General features: G+C 48.4%; 1 protein-coding gene across 4 annotated transcripts in view; it reads right to left on the bottom strand.

Moving 5' to 3' along the window:
- The window catches only part of ACACB (acetyl-CoA carboxylase beta), a 2,187,049-nt gene that overhangs the window by 2,104,788 nt on the left and 59,151 nt on the right, over positions 1 to 23,110 (bottom strand). The window contains exon 1 of one of the 4 annotated variants that reach the window (XM_085633343.1): positions 13,695 to 14,004. The exons of the other annotated variants lie outside the window; for them this stretch is intronic. The gene's annotated coding sequence lies outside the window, so the exon portion shown is untranslated. Of the gene's footprint in view, positions 1 to 13,694; positions 14,005 to 23,110 lie in introns of those variants that run through there. 4 annotated transcript variants of the gene reach the window in all.

The following is a 23,110-nucleotide window of genomic DNA, read 5'->3' as shown; positions in this document are numbered from 1 at the left end:
GGGGTACTGCCATACTCATCCATCGTAGGGTGCCACTCCAAATCACATGTCATTGGCTGGACCCAGGGGGACGTTACACTGTGGTCTCGGTACTTTAGCTGGGGAACACATCACACTAGGTAGCGTGTACACCCCTCCGCCTCTAGGTCAGACGTTTATAGATAAATTAACGCAGCTGTGGGGGATCTTCCTGGTGGCCTTGTGGTGCTGGGGGGCGGTTGGAATGACACTATGGGTCCATTGGATAGGTGGCGGGCCCGACAACAGGATGCACCCCCGGTCACACCCAAATTGAATGTACTCGCACATACCCTGGGATGGGCAGACACGTGGCGGGCCTTACACCTGACGGAGACCGGGTTTTCATATGCGTCTTCGGCTCACCCCTCTCTTTCACGCCTAGATTATTTATTCATTCCACAGAGTTATATGCACAGGGTGGCACATACATCTATTCTGCCTCGAGGCTTGTCGGACCACTCACCGATCCAACTTAGATTGCGTTTGTCCATGAACAGGGCCCCCTATAGGTGGCGCATGTCCCCCTGGCTGCTTCAGGATGAGGCATACAGGGAAATGCTGAGCCAGGCGATTATCGACTATTTCCGATACAACGCCGGGTAGTACCAATCCCCAGTGGTTTTGTGGGAGGCGTTTAAGTCCACGATTCAGGGTGCAGAAATAAGCTACCGCACTGGGGAAAAGCGTCGCCGCTTGGCCCAGGTCTGTGACCTGGAGGCCAGACAGGAAGAACTCCAATCCCTTATGGTGTGCGGTTCGGACCCCACCACATAGGAATCTACTGCATGTGCAACAAATGCTCCATCAAGCTGTGCTAAGGAGGCCTGGCTGGCCACCCAGCATAGGATATACCAGTGGGGCTATAAGTCTAGCCAAATTCTCCAGAGGCTCTGCCAGGCCAGGGCAGCCCCGACGCAGGTACCCCTATTGCGGTCCCCAGCAGGGATCGCGTGCACGTCTCCCGAGGCGATTGTTCAGGCTTCTGCTGATTTTTACGCGACATTATATGAGGCACGAGAGGTTATTTCCGAACCTCTCATGGATGCCTTTCTAGTGGATATTCCTCCCCACCATTTGTCAGACGAGTACCGCGAGGCACTGGTAGCGCCTATTTCATTGGATGAACTGCAGTCTGCTCTCTCTAACACCCATCCAGGCCGGGGGCCGGGCCCGAACGGGTTCCCATGTGACTTTCTGCGGCCCCATCTAGAGCTTCTGAGGCCTCATTTACTTGCGGTGATACAGGATGCCTTGGAGCAACATATTCTCCCTCCAGATTGGAGACACGCAAAAGTAGTAGTGTTTCTAAAGCCGGGCCGCCCACCGGACGACCCGGGCTCTTACCGTCCCATTTCCTTGCTGAACTTCGAGCCCAAGCTGCTGGGGAAGATTCCTTACCTGTATACAGGAGCTGGTGCACCCGGACCAGTCAGGCTTCATGCCACAACTCTCTACCAGACATAATATCAGACGTGCCCATAATGCGGTGGCGGAGGCACACCGTCTGGGACGCCCTGCAGCGGTTCTGTTGGCCGATATTGACAAGGCGTTAGACTCCTTAAGTTGGACGTATCTTTTTAAGCTGTTGGAGGCAGTCAACTTGGGCCCTCAATCCCGGGCCTATGTGTGATTGCTGTATACAGATCTCTCAGCATCGGTCAGGGTTGCCGGCCGATGCTCGGCCCCCTTCCCCATTAGGAGAGGCATGCGGCAGGGCTGTCCGCTTTCTCCATTGCTGTTCGCACTGGCTATCGAACCTCTGGCGGCGTGGGTCCGTCTGGATGCAGGCATATGGGGTCTGGATTGATCTCCGGAGTGCTCGGATAGGATAGCGCTCTACGCTGATGACGCTTTGTTTTTCATGTCAGATCCATGGTTTTCCGGGCCCCGAGTGCTGCAGATCCGATGTCTCCCCGAAAACCCTCAGGAACTCTGTGCCAACCCTTCCAAATCCGTTTTGTTTCCGATATGCGGGGATCAGCGGTCTCAGGCGTGGGCCTCGCGGCTGGTGGTGGCAGAGTCCGGCTTTCAGTACCTGGGGGTTGTCATTATGCGATGCCCCCTTGAGGCTTGGTCGCGGAATATTGCGCCGTTATTGCCTGCGGTTCGGGACGAGACGACGGTGTGGTCTCAGCTTCCGCTCTCTCTGTATGGCAGATCAGCCATTTTTAAAATGGTGTCTCTGCCTCGCCTGTTATATCGGCTGCAAAACCATCCTTATTCATTTCCTGCCTCCTGGTTTCGACAAATTAATGTCCTACTCAATCGGTTTCTCTGGGAAGGTGGAACGGTCGGGGTGGCTCTGGCGACCTGCATCCAATCTACCTACTGCGGGGGAATAAAGGCGGCTGACGTACAGGCGTATTATCAGGCCTCACATCTCCTGGTGATAAATGACTGGTGGTACTGCTCACAATCCAACCCCGCGTAAGCGGTGGAATGTCTGTTTATGGCCGAGACCCCATTGCTTCACCTTTTATACACCTTTTATACCCTTGAAGGAATTTCCCCCGGCATGCAGGACAGCCATTCCAATTTGGAGGCGAGTGGTCCAACAGATGGGATGGTGGGACAAACTCACCAGGGCTACGCGTCTGTGGCACGGCACACACCTCCGGCCAGTTGCAGCTTTAGCCGGTTTTCACAGGTGGGATACCATCGGGATTTCGGTGCTGGGAGACGTTATATGAGGGGATCCACTCTCAAATCTTTTCAGCAACTACAGGCTGATTTCAACCTCCATAAAATGCAATTTCATAGGTATTTGCAACTTCGACATGCTATATCCGCTCTGATAAGGGACCTCGCGGGTCTCCCGGAATTTCACCTGCTGGAAGGCCGGTGCTCATGGGGGAATTGGGGGCCCACAAGATACGTCAAATTTATCAAACATTGACTACACACTCCACGACCACTCTACACCAGACCCGGGCAGCGTGGGAGGCTGTTGTACCCACGCTGACAGACGATGACTGGGCCGAGGCACTGGCTAGCCCTAGATATTCTGCGGTCTCTGCCCGCTACCGGCTGATCCAGTTCAAATACCTCCACACGGTCTACTATACCCATCTCCGTCTATACAGGATGGGGACAGTGCAGTCCCCTATGTGCCTATGCTGTAGCTCCGAAGAGGGGTCATTTCTACACGCGGTGTGGACCTGCAACACTTCAGGCGGGCAGAAGGTCCTGTTTGGGGCAGGTACTGGCTTGGTGCATTCCCGCCGACCTCCATTTGGTACTCCTACACAGTACCGAGGACATAGGAGGGAACAGATATAAAAGGCATTTATTGTTTCTTGGGCTTACACTAGCGAAACGCGACATCGCACAACATTGGAAGGCAACACTCCCACCCAGTCTTGGTCCCTGGAAGAAGGCAATGGATAGGTGCCTGTCCGCTGAAGTTGCAGTGTTTCAGACCAGGGGATGTCCACAAAACACAAATAAATCTGGGCAAAATGAGCAGCGTATCGAGGCACAGACTTGCCGCTCCTAGGGTCAGGGGCTCCCTCAGATCCAATCGATAAGCTGGTAGAGTGCAATTCACCGATATGATACGAGGTGTTGTGTAGAGGTAAAAGTGGCAAAATTGCAATATGATTGTTTGTAATGTACTAATGGGGTATGGTGCGTGGTTGGGGAAGGGGGGGTTTCGGGTCTGCCGTTTTGCAGACTTTATTGGGGATAATATGGCGCCTCGCTAATATACATAGTATTCATACATGTTTGATGTTCGTTGGGCTTGCACATATGGTACCTTGAAAAGCAATAAACTTTGTTGTTAAAAAATAAATGGAGGGGATTCACCTTCTTCGCGATCTTCTTCGGCTCAAGGACTGGATGGTCCGACTGGAACTCAAGGACGCTTATCTCATGGTCCCGATTTTTCAACTACATTGGAGGTTTCTCCAGGTCCAGTGGCAGAACCAAACTTTCGAGTTCACCTCGCTGCCTTTCGATATCTCGTCGGCCACTTAGTGTTTCACCAAGGTACTGCGTCTAGAAGTAGATCACCTGAAGGCGCGGGACCTGCGAATGATTGTCTACCTGGATGATAAGTTGTTCATGGACCAATAACCCTCGGTCTCTTTCCTGCCAGTTGTGATCCACGGTGAACTTACTCCAATCATTGGGCTTCGTTATAAACCAGACGAAATCCAGCCTGGGGCCCGACCGATCACCTTTTTGGGGTTTGTTATAGATTCGGTGGGAGCCATGTTGAGTCTGCCATCCAGAAAGGTTGCAAAGATCAGACACGAGGTTTGGAGGATGGTGACGAAACCTCAGACCTCCCTGCGCAATATTGCGAGGGTGGTGGGGCTTTTATTGTCTTCAATTCAGGCCATTTTTCCCAGGCCCCTCCATTTTCTGACACTTCAACGGCTCAAGGCTTCCCACCTTCTCTGCAGGCTGACTTATGCTCAGCGGGTGCCTCTGTCCGAGGAGATCAGAATAGAGCTCCACTGGTGGCTGTCCCACATGGAGGCGTAGAAAGGGCGCGCCAATTTCGCCTCTCTACCGGATCTCATAATCGAATCAGACGCCAGCAGTTCAGGCTGGGGGCCCGTTGTGGAGAGTTCACCACGGGCGGCGTCTGGTCCGCAGAGGAGCGGTCGCTCTATTTCAATTGTCTGGACCAGGGACCGGGCACAGTCCTGCGTCCTACTCAAGATGGACAATGCAGCGACAGTCCGCTACATCAACCACCTGGGAGGCACGTGATCCAAGGCCCTGGCAGACCTAGCCAAGGACTTCTGGGAGTACTGCCTGGAGCACCACGTCTCAGTGATGGCAGAACACCTTCCAGGGTCTGCCAACCAGGTGGCGGATTAGCAATCCCGTCATCTTCGGGACTCAAGTCTCTGGAGGCTATATTCCTCCAATATTCCAATCCCTCCTCTCGCTTTGGGGACCTTTCACGATCGATTTGTTTGTGTTGTGTCTCCATCACCAGCTTCCCCGGTACTTCAGCTGGAGGCCGGATCCGGGGGCAGTGGCGACCGATGCCTTTCTCCAGGATTGGGGGACGGAACAGGGTGTTTTTGTAACTCATCAGGCTGCTAGACCGCCTTACAACTGACAGAGATTTGTATAAACTGCGTAATTTCAAAGAGGGTCATCAAGATGCCAGTGTGTCAATGTACCACTTTTTCATTTTCTCCTGGTACCAAACTAGGCCACATTTCATCAAAGGCTGGCATTTTTATATGGGTGTCATACTTTTTCCAATAAGATCCATTGTATGCTGCATAAATAATACTGTATGTATAGAATCCAGGGGTAACCCTACTGTGCAGGGTTTGTAGTGCATTATTCAGTCTGGCTAGCAGATAGTTACGAATATTTTGCACTGGCTCAACTTGCTTCATGCTGATATGGTTCCAAACAGAACAGCCACGCAATGTAATACAAAAAGTAGTAGTAGGACACGCTGGCCTGAAATATGTAATAAAGTGACCAGGACCCTCCCTGAGATTCATACCTCAAATTACATGGTGGGTGTGCTGCAGAAGGCAGTTTATGTGGCACATCTGAAACATCCACTTACGTCTGAGGCAGAGTTCAGGGCAATATTAATTGTACTGGGTTCATGTTAATTTTGGGATCTTCGGGCCTGATTTATATGTTAGCGGTAAGCACACTTCGTCCCAACTGCGACTGAGTATGTTTATCACCAACATAAATCGTTGCCTGCTAAATTTAGATGCAGTCGGACCTTTGGTTTAATCACGACAGCGTCTACTCCGTTTCCACCATGATTAAACCCCTCTCACGGTTCTGTGGAATAAGGGCCATCGAGGGCAGACCTCTAAGTTCGCCGATCTAATTTAGATGGGCGGAATTAGAGGTTAGTTTTCCCCGCCCGTCACTGCCAGGAAAATCCTGGCAGTAAGGGGCAGTGAAAATTTCCAAATGCTCCCCTCGCCACAGGAGATAACTCCCATGGTGAAGGGAGCATTTTATTTTTTATTTTCAAACAGAAAATCAAATAGTTTTATAATTCTGGAAATATTCAAACTCTCTGGGGGACAGCATTCTACTAACAATATAGTTATGTTATTTTTTTTAATAATAAACTTTATTGCCATTTTTGTCATATACAACCACACATTGCGGTGTTCATGACATTGATTTGAGCGTTATGGTAAATTGGCAAATTTGATAAGATATAGAGAAAGAAAAGGGAACATAAAACCACAACGTTAAATTACAAAGGTTCAATTCCTTTTTGGAAAAACAAAGTGGAAAAAGAAACCTTTCCCAATTCAAATTATGGAGGTTTTAGATAGTTGTATTCAATGTATATTACTAACAAACTATGTAAGTCCCTCCCACCCTTCCCTACTCTTTCCCCCATTGGTAGCCCCTTGTGAATTATGCCGTATGAGTGTTGTTCAAGGGATCTCTCATTTCTCGCGCGTGGCGTGCAGGTTTTTAAAAAGAAACTGCCTGTGATTTGGTTTGTTTCACATGGATGACCAGGGGCCTGATCCCCAGCACACAAGGAGTTAAGCTGTTTGGTTTTTGGGGCGCACATGTTTGCCGTGCTGCTCGGCTATCCTCTTGTGTGTTTTTGTACTGACTCTTTGGTCCCTACTTGGATCAGAGTGTGTAGTCGGGCAGAAGTTAAGGATAAAGGTACATATGATCAAGTGTCCGGTAGGTCTAAAGAACAAGTTACTTACCTTCGGTAACGATATATCTGTAAGAAACATTAGTTAGTTAGATTCCTCACCTTAGAATATCCCTAGGCGTCAGGCTGGATCCGGAAAGATTTTTCGTCAGCAACACCCTTGCGCGTCGCTAGGCGTCGTCTGCGGCTCTGTGTCCGTCGTCGGCGTCGTGATCGCCGGGATGACGTCGTCAGAGTACTTAGACGCCGCCCTCGCGCGCTGACGTCAGTTCTTGTACATAGCTTTCGGCGCCAGGACCGCAGAGCCATACAAGAGACCGACACTGGTGCCAAACAATTCTAGGGCCCTGAAAGGGATGACCTCAACCCTAGATATCGGTTCGCAGAACGGGGAGGATGGGTGGGGCGGAGAGGAATCTAACTAACTAATGTTTCTTACAGATATATCGTTACCGAAGGTAAGTAACTTGTTCATCTGAAAGAAACACGTTAGTTAGATTCCTCACCTTAGAATAGATACCCCAGCAATACCAACCCCGGTGGTGGGCCTGCGAACCAAGATCACACCAAAAAGTCCTGAAGAACAGAACGGCCAAAGAAGCCATCTCTCCGGACTTGGCTGTCCAGGCAATAGTGTTTGGCAAACGTGTTCAGCGAGGCCCACGTTGCTGCCTGACCAATGTCCTGCAAGGGGACTCCCCGGCCCAGGGCAGTGGTCGCCGATGTAGCCAGAGTGGAATGGGCCCTCAGCCCTACAGAAGGTTCCTTTTTAGCTAAGCAGTAACAGGCCTTGATACACAATACGACCCACCGAGAGATGGTTCGCTTGTGCACCGCCCACCCCTTCTTAGTGCCCACGTAGCCAACAAAGAGTTGGTCGTCCACCCTGAACTGTTTGGTGCGGTCCAGATAGAAGGACAGCGCCCCTTTTGGATCCAGACGGTGGAGCCTCTCTTCCTCTTTCGAGGGATGCGGAGGCGGAAAAAAGGTGGGCAGTGTTACAGACTGTCCGATGTGAATATGCAAGTCACCACCTTAGGGAGAAAGGAAGGACGAGTCCTGAGAACAACTTTGTCCGGATGGACAGAAAGGAAAGGAGGTTTAGAAGAGACAGCCTGGAGCTCACTCACCCTTCTAGCAGAGGTGATGGCAACCAGGAAAGCAGTCTTAAGCGTCAACAGGCGAAGGGGACAATTATGAAGTGGCTCAAAAGGAACGCACATTAGAAACGTCAATACCAGATTCAAATCCCACTGAGGCATTACGAAAGGGACAGGAGGAAACATGTGAGTAATGCCCTTAAAGAATCGAGAATCAACAGGGGATTTGAAAAGAGAAGGCTGATCAGGAAGCCGTAAGAAAGCAGAAATAGCTGAAAGATATCCTTTAAGTGTGCCCAGAGCAGAGCCCTGCTGGGCCATAGAAAGAAGAAAGAGGAGAACCTCAGAAAGAGGGGCGGAAAGGGGATCCACAACCTTTGCTGTGCACCACGGTACAAAAGGGGGTGGTGATGGACGGAGCGTCAGAACCAATCAAACACTCACACCCAGTCAACAGATCTGGGTTTGATCCATCACCGTTCTTTAGCCCACTGTGCCACCCCAGTTCAGACATGGCCATATGCAAATCAGTCTGACCCTGTGCCTCATGGGAACAGTCTAGCCCGAACTGCCAAGCCATGCCTTCCCTGGACCGGAAACAAGCTTCCTAGGGCCGGTTTCTGGCATTTCAGCCTTCTTCAGCCAGGCTTGCTTGAATCCAGTGGCAAAGTGAGCAAGGGACTCACGTCTGAGCATACCCTGCCAACTTATGGCGAACAAAGCGGTACAAAAGGGGGTGGTGATGGACGGAGCACCATGCCACAAATTTTTTCCACCTACAGGCGTATACCGATTTTGTGGAGGGACGCCTGGCTGCCAGAACAACATTACAGACTTCAGGAGGCAAGTCAAATGGCATCAACTGCCGCCGCTCAATCTCCACGCATGGAGGTGGAGGCTGGCAAGGTTCGGGTGGAGGACCGACCCTGCTGCTGCGACAGAAAGTCCTCCTGAAGAGGCAGTCGTATCGGGGGATCGATCGACAGACTGAGTAGCTCGGGATACCAGTATCTTCGTGCCAAATCCGGAGCCACCAAGATGACTTGGGCCCGGTCGTGCCTGATCTTCAGCACTCTGGGCAGAAGTGGTATAGGCGGAAAGGCGTACAACAGACCGCAACGCCACTCGCGACGAAAAGCGTCTCAGAGCGAGTGCCGCCTTGGGAACTCCCAACGCGCAGAACTGCTGACATTGCGCGTTCTCTTCGGTGGCGAATAGATCTAACCAAAGCTCTCCCCACTGCCGAAAGAGGCCTTGCGCCACGTCCGAGTGTAGACGCCATTCGTGATCCATCATGCACCGGCGGCTGAGTTCGTCTGCTCTGGCATTCAGAGAGCCCGCCAGATGTTGAACCACCAGGGTGATGCCCTGATGTTCCAGCCATGTCCAGAGGCGCAGAGCCTCCTGACAAAGCGTCCACGACCCCACCCTGCCCTGTTTGTTGCAATACCACATGGCGGTGGTGTTGTCCATGAACACCTGCACTACACTTCCCCGGACAGAGGGAAGGAATGCCTTCAGTGCAAGTCGGATCGCCCTCGGCTCCAGAAGGTTGATATGGAGCCGAGACTTCACCGGAGACTAGAGGGCTCTGATCTCCGCCTCTCCCATGTGGTCCCCCCATCCCAGGAGGGACGCATCCGTCACTTCCACATGTTCCAGTTGGGGTAGGGAGAGGGATCTGCCACTGACCCAATCACGGTCCGTGAGCCACCACTGCAACTGTCTTGCAGTGCCCTCCGAGATCAAGACATGGTCGGACAGGTTGCCCCGATGCTGGGCCCACTGAAACTTCAGGTCCCACTGCAGAGCCCGCATCCGCCATCTGGCATGAGGCACCAACAGGATGCAGGAGGCCATCAGACCCAGAAGCCGCAGCACCAACCCGACTGAAACCCGGGATAGAGGCCGAAAGATGTGAAACAGAGCCTGAATATCCCAGACCTGCTGCTCCGGAGGATAGGCCCGGAACTGCGCCGAGTCCAGAACCGCTCTGATGAAGAGGAGCTTCTGGGAGGGACTCAGATGCGACTTCGGCACATTGATGGAGAACCCCAGCAAATGCAAGAGGTCGGCCGTAGTCTGGAGGTGGGAGACGACTGCCTGGAACCCCCAATCTGCGCAGATGAGCTGCGACCACCGCCATCACTTTAGTGAACACCCGAGGGGCACTGGTGAGGCTGAAGGGGAGCACGGTAAACTGAAAATGCTCTTGGCCCACCGTGAACCACAGGTAACGCCGGTGGGCCGGCAGGACAGGGATGTGGAAATAAGCGTCCTGCAAGTCCAACGCTACCATCCAGTCTCCAGGGTCTAGGGCAGCCAGAACCGGAGCTAAGGTGATCATCTTGAACTTCTCCTTCCGGAGGAAGGCGTTGACGCTCCTGAGGTCCAAGATAGGGCGGAGGCCCCCTTTGCCCTTTTTGGGAACCAGAAAGTAGTGGGAATAACAACCACGACCTACTTCTAGACCAGGAACGCGCTCGATGGCCCCCTTGGCCAAGAGGGTCGTAACTTCCTCCTGCAGAAGTTGCAAGTGATCCCCTGAAATCCGGTGGCATGGCTGGAGGGATCGCCTCGAAGGGGAGGGAGTAGCCCCTTCGGACGATTTGCCGCCGGCTCGCTAGGCCTCCCAGTCGAGCCTGTGGGGCCCGAAGGTGCGCCGGTAGGCGTCAACGGCAGAGTCAGGTTCCTCATGGCCATAAGGAAGGCACTGACCTCCGCCGGAGTCGCGTCAGTCCCAGGGACCGGAGAGTATGGGGACGGACGGGACGAGGGGACCGGCGAGGGGAGCCCGAAGAGCGATGTCGCCTCTTCGACTTCTTGCTGTGCTTCGATTTACCAGATCGCGAAGACTTGGACCCCAACGAGCAGTGATGGCTGTGGCTCCGCGACCGGTCCCTCGACCTCCTCCTCGAACAGGACCTTGAACGGCGACTGTCGGAACTCGAGCAGCTTGCGGGACCGCTCTCGCCTAGCCTTCGAAGTCAAGGCCCGGCAGTCGAGGCACGACTTGGCATCGTGGTCGGCCCCAATGCAATAGAGGCACTGGCAGTGGTGGCCCGTGACCGACATCAGTCGGTGACAGGAGTCACAAGCTTGGAAGCCAGGCATCCCTATCGGCACTAGAGTCGAGGTCGACGAAGAATGGAACCAAAAGAGTTCAAAAAAGTTTAGTCAAAAAGTGACTAAAAGGGTATACTCTTCCCGGATCGGCGCTTACTGGTGCGGAAAAAAGAAGAACTGACATCAGCGCGCGAGGGCGGCGTCTAAGTACTCCGACGACGTTATCCCGGCGATCACGACGCCGACGACAGACACGGAGCTGCAGACGACGCCTAGCGATGCGTAAGGGTATTGCTGACGAAAAATCTTTCCAGATCCAGCCTGACGCCTTGGGATATTCTAAGGTGAGGAATCGAACTAACGTGTTTCTTTCAGATACTTTGAATGCTTCAATGAGAGCATCCCAGTCCAATGCTATTGGTTTCTTTCATATGCCTCTTTATTCTTCTAATATAGTTTTGTTATTAATCTATACATGGGACTCTCTTTAGAGCAAATCCCTTGGGTCCCAACGTTTACAAAATGTAGGAATACACCATTAAAGTTTGTGGGACTAGAACGCTGGTGTCTGGAAATTCTGCTCTTTAAGGACTTGACCCCAGATCACCCTTTGCAGCATAATGATGGCCAGAGGGCTACAGAGACAACGGTTTTATTATGTTCATAGATTAAATGAGTTTTGTAAAACTAAATGCACACAGTGCCCCATCAACTACTTCTTACTCGTCTTTCAAATATTGGCATTGTTGGTCCTGCCTGGGATTGGTTGAAATCTTTTTTGGAAGAACGCACACAGCAGGTCTGGTTGCCACCATTTTCTTCGGCTGCCAGGAAAATGTCTATGGGAGTCCCTCGGGGTTCTACTCTGAGCCCCTTGCTCTTTAATATCTATCTGACGCCCCTGATTTTTCTGGCAGAGGAGCTGGGGGCAAAAATAATAGCTTATGCCGATGACACCCAGCTCCTATTTACCTGGAAGGACTCCGACCTGTCGACAGACACTGCTCAGAATTGTCTCTCGTCTGTGTTTCAGTGGCTTGCTCTCGTCCAACTGAAGTGCAATGAGGACAAGTCGGAGGTCTTTCTGTATGGCCAATTTCCGCCTGCCTTCCGAGAAACTTTGTGGCCACCAGACTTTCCTCGACCCAACTCAAAGGGCGCTCCAGCAAAGAATTTGGGAGTCTGGTTTGGAGAAGACCTTCGGTTTTCGGTGCAAATCAAGAAACTCACCGGAGTATGCTTTGGTATCCTTAAATCATTAAGAAGGTTCTTCCCCATGCTTTCTAGGCCAGCCAAAGAAATGGTTGCCCGCGCTCTCATTCTTTCCTGCATTGATTATGCTAATGCGCTTTACATTGGCATCCCTGGTTATCTGTTGAAAAAACTGCAGACTATATAGAATGCCGCGGCTAGACTTCTGCTTAACATCTCTGGAAGATCTAGCGTAAGACAGAATCTACGAGATTTGCACTGGCTTCCTGTGGCCCAGAGAGTGCAATTTAAAGCTCTCACTTTGGCCCACAGAGCCCTACATGGTCTAGGGCCAATGTACATTAGGAAGCGTTTTGCTTTCTATGTCCCCAGTAGATCTTTGCGCTCAGTCACCCAACGATGATGATCCCCCGATTCCGTAGGATACGGTTGGGAGGTCAGTCCGTCTCTGTTAAAGCAGCTATAGCTTGGAACTCCCTTCCAGTGGAAATACGGCATATACAGGATTTTAGACTTTTTAAAAAACAACTTAAAACCTTCCTTTTTAACCAGATGAGTTAAACATTCTTGCTCCACTGGGCTTTGGTAACTGTGCGGGCAGGACACTCTTGAGTATTTGAGCGCGGTATAAAACCCATTAAACCATTACACGTTTAGCACAATAAAACTGTATACACCTTGACTATTACACTCCTTAGCTCCACCACAGCTTTCCTAAAATGTTACATACTGTTGTATATGAAGTGATCACAGCACTTATTTTGTAAATTTACCTTTGTTGTCATCTAGGTGTATGTGAATATGTTATTTGTAACATGGATGTAGGTAATATAAATCGCAACAGGTGTTTAACACTGTGGAGCAAACTGTACGTAGGCAGTAACTTCAGAGCTCCTTGAAGCGACCTCTAAGAATTAGCTAAATAATCTGAACAAAATCAGAAAGCCTGTCAGTTTTACTTTGTTTGTAACTAAAACGAGGATTGCCATGGCTTGGTATGTGGGCCTGCCATACACACACCATGGCTGATTACCTTTTGCACCAAAAGATTTATTGTGAACTGTTGACTCAGTCAGCCCTAGAGATACTGAAGAATAATATATATACCGCTGCTGAACGGGGTAAAGCCTCAGGATCAAGATACACGTGAGCACGGAGAATGGTGTATCAGTAGTACTGGGAAACTGGGTTTGTAACATGCTTTTCCGATGAAGATTATTTCAAATAAATGGCAAATTATGTGACAAATAACTAATGAGCTGCCAATTAATTCCGGGCGATCTTGAAAGATTATAGGTTACTGTTAATTTTCAAAATAGATGCTGCAGTGCTCCTCCATCTGCAATGTAATATGCTTACTTTTGATTTATTTCAGAAATCCACGGTATCTTTCATATTGTAAAGAAAACATAAGAGATTCGAGGACGAGAAGTAAACAAGCATATCTGTAAAGTTCAATCGGTTTCCTTTTAAGAAATGTTCGACTCAATTAATAAAGTTTGTTTTTTGAAATACCCACTTTACGTCCGAAAGGTTTATTTAAAAACACTCTTTGGGGGACACAGTTTCCCAACATTGGACTACTTTAATGGTTTTCTTTAAATACAGGCTGCACATTATGGTTTACACATTGAATCACGAATAACGGGAAGTGCACTTACCTTATCGTGCTTTCCTGTTTTCATGTGTTAAAATGTGTGCTCCACCTTCTTGGCCACAAAATCCTTGTATAAATACTGTGCAAAATTTGTATCCCTCTTTTATACCTCCAAATTGCAAGGAAACCTGTCTTCGTCTTCAAATTAACTGTATATGTTCGCTTTTAGGGGAGGAGTCCTAAACACACCCTCAATGCCACGTGTTTTCGATTGAAACATGTCTTGCAATCACAAACAAAGCTGCAGCAAGCCAGATTTGGCTGAGCGGCGAATGTGGGACAAAGGTCACTTGTTTCCCAATGTGACCTACGACGGCGCTGTGTGCTTGGCACACAGCTGCTCTCTGTGTACGTCAACCGCAATACTATCCGATGTTTCATACGAGCTTCAAGCTGTAAAAGGCAAGTAATGCTGCCCTTCTCCTAGAGGAGGGACTTGTGTACGTTTCATAAGCAAACGGCTCTAGCAGACTGTTCTGCAAAATGCCTTGTTGTAAGAAACGCGAAGCGAGTTGAAGCGCACAAAGCTATAACATTTTTCAAATACTCTCCAGTGCAGTGGTAATAAAATCACACATATCAATGACGCATAAAATTATAAGTGGGCGAGGGGTTCATGCAAGTTCTCAACATCCACAGTGTAAATGGGCAACTGCCAGCACCGAGCGCGTGATGGGGGGTCATTTAAAGAGTGGTGTTAAAGAAGCGTGCATCAAAAATTGATGGATGCACTGGTCAATCTCTTTTATGCACAGCTTTATGTAGTGTGCAGGGGGTAGGGGTTCTACTTCTACCTAAGATGGAGCCCACGCCGCCCTTACCATCGCGAGAAAACACAGAGCGGCGTAATCAAAGACATCCAGAAAAAAACATAACCTTCCACCATGTCGGGGAATCAGATTTTCTATTTTCTAAAAACAAATCTCTGCTACAGGAGTTCTTTGGAAAATACTGAAAAGTCTTCCCTTCATAACTCCTGAGCTAAGCAGCCCAGTCTGCTCTGGCATTTTTGAACTCCCCTTCCACATCCCCCAATCAGTTACCCAGCTACCTGGGCTCCTAAAAGAAAATGGTGAAGAATCGACTCAACTTATTTAGTCATTAATTTGATGGCAATGACAGATGGACAATCTTCATAAAATAGTAATAGACGCACCATACATATTATTACTCCTACCTAAGCATGCAAAGTTGCTCCACTTTGCAACTTTTCAGTAGATTTTACAGCAAGAGACAAAAAGTAAAAGCAGTAGGAAAAGCTGCAAGGGACAGCAATGGACCCTAAGCAAAACATCTTCTCTATCTTAGGGCCAAGAGCATAGTGCTTGCAGAATGTATGTGGGATGGCCCCAGGAATGTCATAATGCCACCTCAATTCTGATCAGAATCATGCACATTCGACTGAAGAGATTGCCCCAGGTGAGGAAAACAATTAGAAATGCAGGTAGTGATGGGTTTTCAAACACTGCTAATTGATGCCTGCATTTGTGCCTTCATAACCAAGGAAGAGCGGTTTACAGAGGCATATAAAGTTCTATTCAGATACACTAGACATACGAGGGCCTATTCCCAAACTACATATTTTACTACATTCACTGGTACTACAAAATGCTGATGGGAGGATAGGGCAACAAGGACTTTAACATCAAGCCTTTACTTTAACTGATTCAGCATGATTGAAGTTGGCCTGGGTGCAATTGAATATCCGAGGTGTCAGGATGTTCATGGGTTCTATGTGATGCGAGCCGTGAAATGTGGCCTACCAAGTCTAGTGCTCTAATAGTGCCGCATGTGATCTGGGCCCACTTCGTAAGGCGGGTCACCAATACTACAGCTTCAGGGATGTGGGGTGGGTAAGTACAGCAATCAGCACACTACATCTGTTAGGCAGTGCAGATCCAAATAGCAGCCATGCTAGTAATTAGAATGCACAAAGCCAAAAAGGTAGGCACAGGCAGGTCAGGTGTGAAGTGGCCCCCACTCAAGCGCACCCGGGATGCGAACCGTATGAAAGCACCACTGAAGTCCTAGAAGAGGAGGTAGGGCCCCATCTTTGATAGTCAGGCAGATGCAATGCCACTGAGGGACCTTACCACCAGGAGCGGGCTACCATGGGGTGCAAGCGAAGTAAGTCTCCTGCTGGCCGTAGTCTAAAACTCCGACAATTGTGACACCAAGATATGAGCCGATCACAGAAGACCCGGGTCACAGTGGGGGCTCTTGCTGGGTGTTCCAGTCACAACTCGGAGCTCCAGTTAATAATGGAGGTAGGGACTGGCGGGTCTGCACATTGAAGAAGGCTTATCAAGGGGAAATAAAAGATGGTGCTTCATTCCCTGCAGAGGGCAAACGAGGCTCTGCAACAAACATCTGCCCCGGACTCCCACTTCCGCTCATCATGTTAAAGGAGCACTAGCCTTTGACAATGCTGGCACTATAGCTAGTTGGACTCGGGCTCATGGATACGTAGGCGGTAAGATGACTCAGTACTTACATACTGATGTTCTATGGTCCCAAGCATAGTTCTGTTCAAGAGCAGAATGCCACCAACATTTGGTCTGGTACTTACTTGAGGGAACACCAAGAAGTGTTTGTCCACAATACCCTCGCATCTTTTCCCGGAGACATCCGTGGTGTTAGGGATTTCTCCTCCACAGTTTTTAGGGAGAACCTAGTACTGTTGGTTTTTCAAGCTTGAATATTAAAAGGTTTACACCCTGATTGTGCTACACTTTGAATTCTTTTTGGTTTAGTAATGGCTCAACAAGTAGCTATTGTAACTCAGCATTTAATGCAACATGGGGTTCTTAATGCAGGAGCTGCAGTGATTTTTGTAATTGAAGCGGATGCACCATTCCGCTTTGACGTTTTTTATTCTTGGGTCACTTTTCCAGCTGTGGACACTAATGATAACACTTTCCATGAATACACCATACATCCGGTTCCTAATGCCTATTGACCATTTGCACTTGTTGAAATTCCTCTTACCGTCTGGGAGCACCAGCCTTGGTTCAATGGCACCTTTCCCCATGTGCTTGGCAATGTCTGAAAGGGCCCCTTAAGTATTGATGGGGCCACATGGCCGGCACTGGCGGGCTATACCCCGTATTCATATTTAGCTAATATAAATATAGTGCAGACTCATACTTTATACAATGTTCTTGTTGCCTTATATAGACGCATGACCCAATTCATTGCATGTGCCTTGCTGGCTGGTCAAGCTAGAGTTGCCCTGCAAAGACAACCTCATTTACATGCAGCTCATGTTGTTAAGTCCAGTAACTGCTAATTCAGTTATGGGCAAATAACCAACAAATCGTGAAAAAATACCCTATTGGTTTGTCCCAAAAAATGGATCAACTTGAAGCTGTGTTTCCCCTTACAGGATCACAAGACAAGGATAGAATTTTAACTATGTGCTTATCCAATTGTCTGGTTCCCCCTATAGCCAACAGCATATTTGGGGGACTATTTTTACCACTGTTTATACTCTTTGTCATGGCACTTCCTCGACGGCCAGTCTACCGAACGTCCTAAAACAAATACCGAATGAGCATGGGGTAGGTCCTGCCCTCGATTTGGAAACTTGTCAGGAATTTTCCCGTTGTCTCCGAAATTATTATTTTGAATGTTAAAGGTGAAGCAGCATCTTTGGCTATACACCAGCAACTTGCCACAGTGGCAGTATCAGACCACAAATGCGAGTTGCCTGTTATTATTGCTTATGTATATACGTCTTTAGGACGTAATAGTTTGGGAACAAGACCTTCAGTAGCAACGCTTGGCAAGCCTAGTTCTGACAAGAATGCCAGACCCACCGTGAGTTTCCTATGAAACACTGGGACAAATCTAAACATCAACGGTAGAAAAGTAGACCACACATAGGTTCCCCACCGCAACAGTCTTCTGAAAGACAATACGATTTTCGTGATCTCACTAAAATAAAGACAGGTATCAGGCTACAGATATGCGTTTTCCTCGATCCTTCCAGGAATCATCTGATCAACAGTATGACAGAGGAGGGCGATCTAAATGACAAGAAGAGTACGTGAAGCCAAAAAGGGAAACACAACGCTCGTCTGATGTGAAGATAAAGAAGGAGGACAGGCCTCTCCCATATAAATACCCTTTTCAGAAAAAGAAAGTTGCAGCTTTAACCTCTAATTATGCCACAGACTGTGCAAACCTTCTTCCTGAACAGGAGTTTGGCAGTGATACTCTTCGAGAGCGTGGCAGAAGTCATCATAGTATGCCGGAAGCTCCACCAATTTGTGGTGGCAAAAGCAACTAAAACATTTATTACAGTTAAGATGGCGGACACCCGCGGGCCCCAACAGATAGACTATATCATATAGATATTCAAATTGAAGGTAACATTAAACGCACCATTAAAGCAATCTTCTTGGACAATTTAACTATGTCTTTTGACATCCTCATGGCAGAGGTCGACTAGCCCCCACATTTTGTTCTTGCCTGCCCTCAGGATGAGGATATAATTTTCCCTTCTTTCTCACATCTTGTTTCTGATGAAGTCAAACAAGCTTACTCCTCTGAATGGGCCCTCGCATTGGCCCCGTACTTTATTGTAACCATATTGGTTAGGATAAGGATACTCCTTACCATGTTATTCCTATATGGTCCACACCTCAGGTACAACCCTAGTATCCTATTAAATGGGATGCTAAAGCACCCGTCAAAGGAATTCTTTCACAGTAGGAGTATCGGGGAGTAATTGAACCCTGTATTTCTCAAATGAATAATCCTATTTTTCCTGTTCTGAAACCTGATCATTCATACCATATTGTCTTAGATTATAGACATTTGAATAGTCATACACGCATATTTGGGGTGCAAAATAAACATAGTACGGCTCTTATTAATAACGTAGTCCGTAAAAAATACAAAACCACTTTGGATATTTCCAATGTTTTTTAAGTCACAATTTGGCTCCAGAGAGCCGTGACTGGTTTGCATTTAGCACCCTTGGTTTTCAAATGCGCTACACACAACTCCCTCTGGGCTATTAGAAGAACCTAGGAGTTTCTGTGTCACGAATTATGTCGATTCTCCATTACACCGACCCTGACACTCTGTCCTACTTGGATGATATCTACTTAACGGACGACAATTTAAACCCTCATTTAGCAAGAGTGGATTGCATAATATCATGGTTTGTGGACCTTGCTTACAAATGTAACTTAAAAAAATCTTACATAGCTTTTCTTGGTGTCCTTTTCTTGGGATGTGAACTTACACATGAGGGAAAGAGTCTTGCCCCTCATTTTCTGGAAAAGTGTGCTCAATTGCAGCCTCCCAATTCACTTAAAAAATTGCAGTCTCTGCTGGGATTTTTGAATTTTGGCAGGACATACATACCTGAATACATCCAACGTATTAAACCTCTTTATGCCTTAATAATCCCTAATTTTTCCACTTACCTTTGGACGTCGGAACACACTGAAACACTCAGATCTTTACAGTCTGATTTGCTAGAAACTTGCCATTTACATACACGTGTCAATACTACGAAATTAGTCATCTGTGTTTTACCGAGTGCAATTTATATTGATGATTCCGCAAAACCTGCAATATTCTGCCACATCCGCCATCGTTCTTGGCACTATCTCAGATGGTGTCTTTCACCCTCAAACTACTCGCACACAGTCTCCTGGGGACTGCACTGAGCAGTTGGCTGAACTGTAGGCTTTACTTTTTACACTTGAACATACAGATCCAAAATTCCCCACACTTATTGTGTGTGATTCGTATTATTGTGTACAATCTTTGAATGATAATTTACATTTTTGGCAACAAAATGACTTCAGAGACTCCAAGGGTAGCACAATCAAGCCCAAATGCTTTGGGTTAAAGTGGCAGATCTTAAGGATGGGTTGCCACAAACTCATGTTATACATACATTGAGTCATAAACGTGTGAGCGCATACGCCATGGGGAATCTTCTGGCTGAAGAACGGGCCAAATCTGCAGTTGCCACAGCTAAAATTGCAGCGATGACGAGCTATAAGACTCATATCGACAATATTTTGGTTGGCGTAAATGCTTTTAAAAACGGCACCCCCTTACCGAAGGGCTTTCCTTCTAAATATTTTTATCATTTAAAAGACCAGAATGTTCCTTTTGCAACTATTCCTGGAGTTGGTGATGGCGTGATTCCCAACGCGGACCGCAGACATGATTTAATTGTAGCCGCACATGAAGGTATAGCTTCTGCGCATGCCGGTGTGGCTGCTACCATTTCACTCTTTTTTTGTTTAAATTTGTTTTTATTGTTCCATGAAAGTTTGATGAACAAAACAGTTTATTAACAGCCCGTACACACATTTGTTATCTTCTGACACAGGTGTCCAATACAGTGTACAGCATGGTTGTAAACAGTATTCACTTATATATAAAAGAAAAATGTTATACCTCTGCTACTATGTAAGATAATACATATTCCAACATATTGCGAAGGAGAAAAAACAAAGATAAATGGGGGGGGGGGGGGGGAGGAATGGGATACATTAGGCAACGAGGTCCCAACCAGCGCGTAGTTTTGGAAGTATCTTTAACAGTAATATACTCCATTAGTCTAAATTACATGATTTAAATAAAGGAAAGGGTATAAGTCCAGTCCATTAAAGAACTTGCTGCTTAATGACAAATCCTAGAATAGGCATAAACATTGCCGTCTGCGTGGTCACTGTACGAGTTAAGAGTTCAAGGAGTAGCAATGACTAAGTATGCTGCATCCATGTACTAACAGGTCTAGGTGGGTGACATCAGTGAGACATTATCGTCATGAGCGTGTACTGCCCCGTCAGGTGTTGCGGCTTGATCTTGCTCTGCTGCGCCAAAATCTAACAGAATTACGTCCCATGCTGGCGCCAATGGTTGCGTACGTATCCCTATCGCATCTTCGCGGCGAAGTGCAACACTCTCTGCCTTTGCCCAACATAAGAGGGAACGATACCAAGCCCTGGCTACGGGGGGGTTCAGGAGATTTCCAGCGGCATGTAAGTAATCGATTAGCTACTATTAGGCCTAGGTCAATGTACCTGGATGTCACTTTGTGTTTCTTAGACCTACGATAAAGACCCAGGACGCACACCTCCCAATTCCAGTCCAGTGTCCGCTCTGTGCACGATGCCAGTCTCCTAATAACTTCGGCCCAGTATGGTTGTATAATAGTGCAGGACCACAGCATATGTATAAGATCGCTCCCCAATTTGTTACATCTGGCACACTTAGCATCTGTACGATTAAAAATTCTATTGATTTTGGCAGGTGTAAGGTAAGCTCTGTGGAGGATATAGTACTGGATGAGCTTAAAGCGTGTGTTGCGGGGAATGCGCACGGGGCTCTCAAGTATGTGGCTTCATTTACAGTCCGTGACCTGCCGCTGAAGGTCCGCATCCAAATGGGCACACAGAGATAGCAGTGGTGGTGTTGTGTGGGCTCGTAGTGATTCGGTAAACCATTTAGTGAGAGGTGGCCAGTTCCAAGTTCGTGCAAATATTGTATGGTAAGATGAGTATCTGGTTCCTGCAGTCCGGTTCCCCACTGCGTGGTGAGAGTACGAGTCACCGCGGCTTGCAGTAGAAACTGCCCACATAGTAGGCCAGTGTTTTCTGCCAGGTCTTTAAAGGGGATAAGCTGCCTGTCATTAAATAACTCTCCCACGGTATGCCCACCTCCTCCCAGTGTATGAGCTCCGCGTTAGATACCGCTCGTTGCCTTCTGGGGGTACCTAATATAGGCAGAGAGGGCGCATATGGTATCAGGTGGTGTGTCAGGCGAAGGCAGCGGCGATAGCACTGATAAGCTATCTTCAGCAATAATTGATTAGGCGGGCTCCCCTTCCTATTAGGGTGAAAGAGCCCCACTATTTGAGTCTGGGTATGGCCGGGTGTCTGTGTTGCCATGTCTCCAAGTTTGCGGGCACTGAGCTAGCGTGCCACCCATTGAAGTTGTGCTGCTAAGTAGTAGTGTTCCATATTGGGTAGTGACAGGCCTCCCTGTGTGGTTGATGGGTACATTTTAACCATTGCCACCCTGCTGCGTGAATCATGCCAGATAAAATGCAGTATATCGAACTCCAAATCCTTGAACATAGAAAGTCGAAGATAAAGTGGCAAGTTAGTGAAATGATAGAGTAATCGTGGCAAGACCACCATTTTTATTCAAGCGATGAGGCCCATGACTGTTAGGGGTAAGGTTTTCCAAAAGGACATTTGTGCCCGTACTGCTGTGATGGCATGTTTCAGATTGCCCTCCAGGAGATCCTGTGGCTCGTGGTTTATATGGACTCCGAGATATCGAAACGCCTGCATTTGCCAGTGCACTGGTTTACCATTAATAACTAAGCACGGGTCCTGTACAGACTCCACAAAGGAATAGAGGCATGATTTGTTCCAATTCCCCTTCAGTCCAGATACTAAGGCAAAATGTTCCAGCATACGCTAGACTGACCGGCAAGTCCGTCTGACGTCCCGAAGGTAAATGAGCAGATCATCCGCATACAGCGATATCGCATGTATGCCGTCGCCCAGTGGAATCCCCCATTCAGCTTGCTTGGCACTGAGTGCCTCCGCTAAAGGTTCCACCGCTAGTAGGAAAAATAAGGGGGAGAGTGAGCAACCCTGTCGCGTGCCACGCCTAATGGGAATTTGGATCGACACATACTGTCCTGTCCTGACTTTGGCCGTGGGGTTTGTGTATAATTGCTTAACGAATCCTAGGAACACACGCCAAGTTCATACCTTTGTAGCGCCTCAAACAGAAAACCCCCCTCCAGGGTGTCAAAGGCCTTCCCGAGTCGGTAAAAAACCTATTTTGGTCCATGTGTACCAAATGGAGCACCAACGGAGCAAGTCTATTCGCTAGCACCTTCACCAGCACCTTGTAGTCTGTATCAAGGAGTGCTAGCGGCCGATAAGATCCAATGTCGCGGCCCTGTTAGTAGAACGAGATACAAGGATGCCACTAACCTGGAGGACGGACCAGCGGGGACGATGACAGATTAATAGTCCCCTTCCTCCCCTGGGCGCACCCTCCCACGGAGGACCTGAACACTCCCGAGTAAGGGAGCGCCCCGGGGAGAAAAAGGGAGTGGAGAAAATAAGAAGGCTGCCGCTCTGACCGCTTCCCTTCACCCAAGTTCTAGCGGGGGGTTCGGCAGCTCGGCAATATCCTCCCAGGGGGACAACTGCAAACGAGAAAACAAAAGGAGTTTAGAACAAGGAAACGAAGGGCAGTTAACACAGACCCCCACCCCAGGATGAACACCCACTCCCTAGTAGGACAGCAGTCAGGGTAGGGCAAGTAGGTAAGGAAACGCAGTCTCACCTGGCTATTTTAACGGAGGAACACTAGGTCTTCTCCACTCGCTGTGGGGAAAGACTAACGTAACGAGAGGCT

The sequence above is a fragment of the Triturus cristatus genome, chromosome 11 (assembly GCF_964204655.1).
Source record: "Triturus cristatus chromosome 11, aTriCri1.1, whole genome shotgun sequence".
Classification (NCBI taxonomy): Eukaryota; Metazoa; Chordata; class Amphibia; order Caudata; family Salamandridae; genus Triturus; species Triturus cristatus.
Note: the sequence above shows the minus strand (reverse complement) of the source record. Positions and strands in the feature narration are given on the sequence as shown.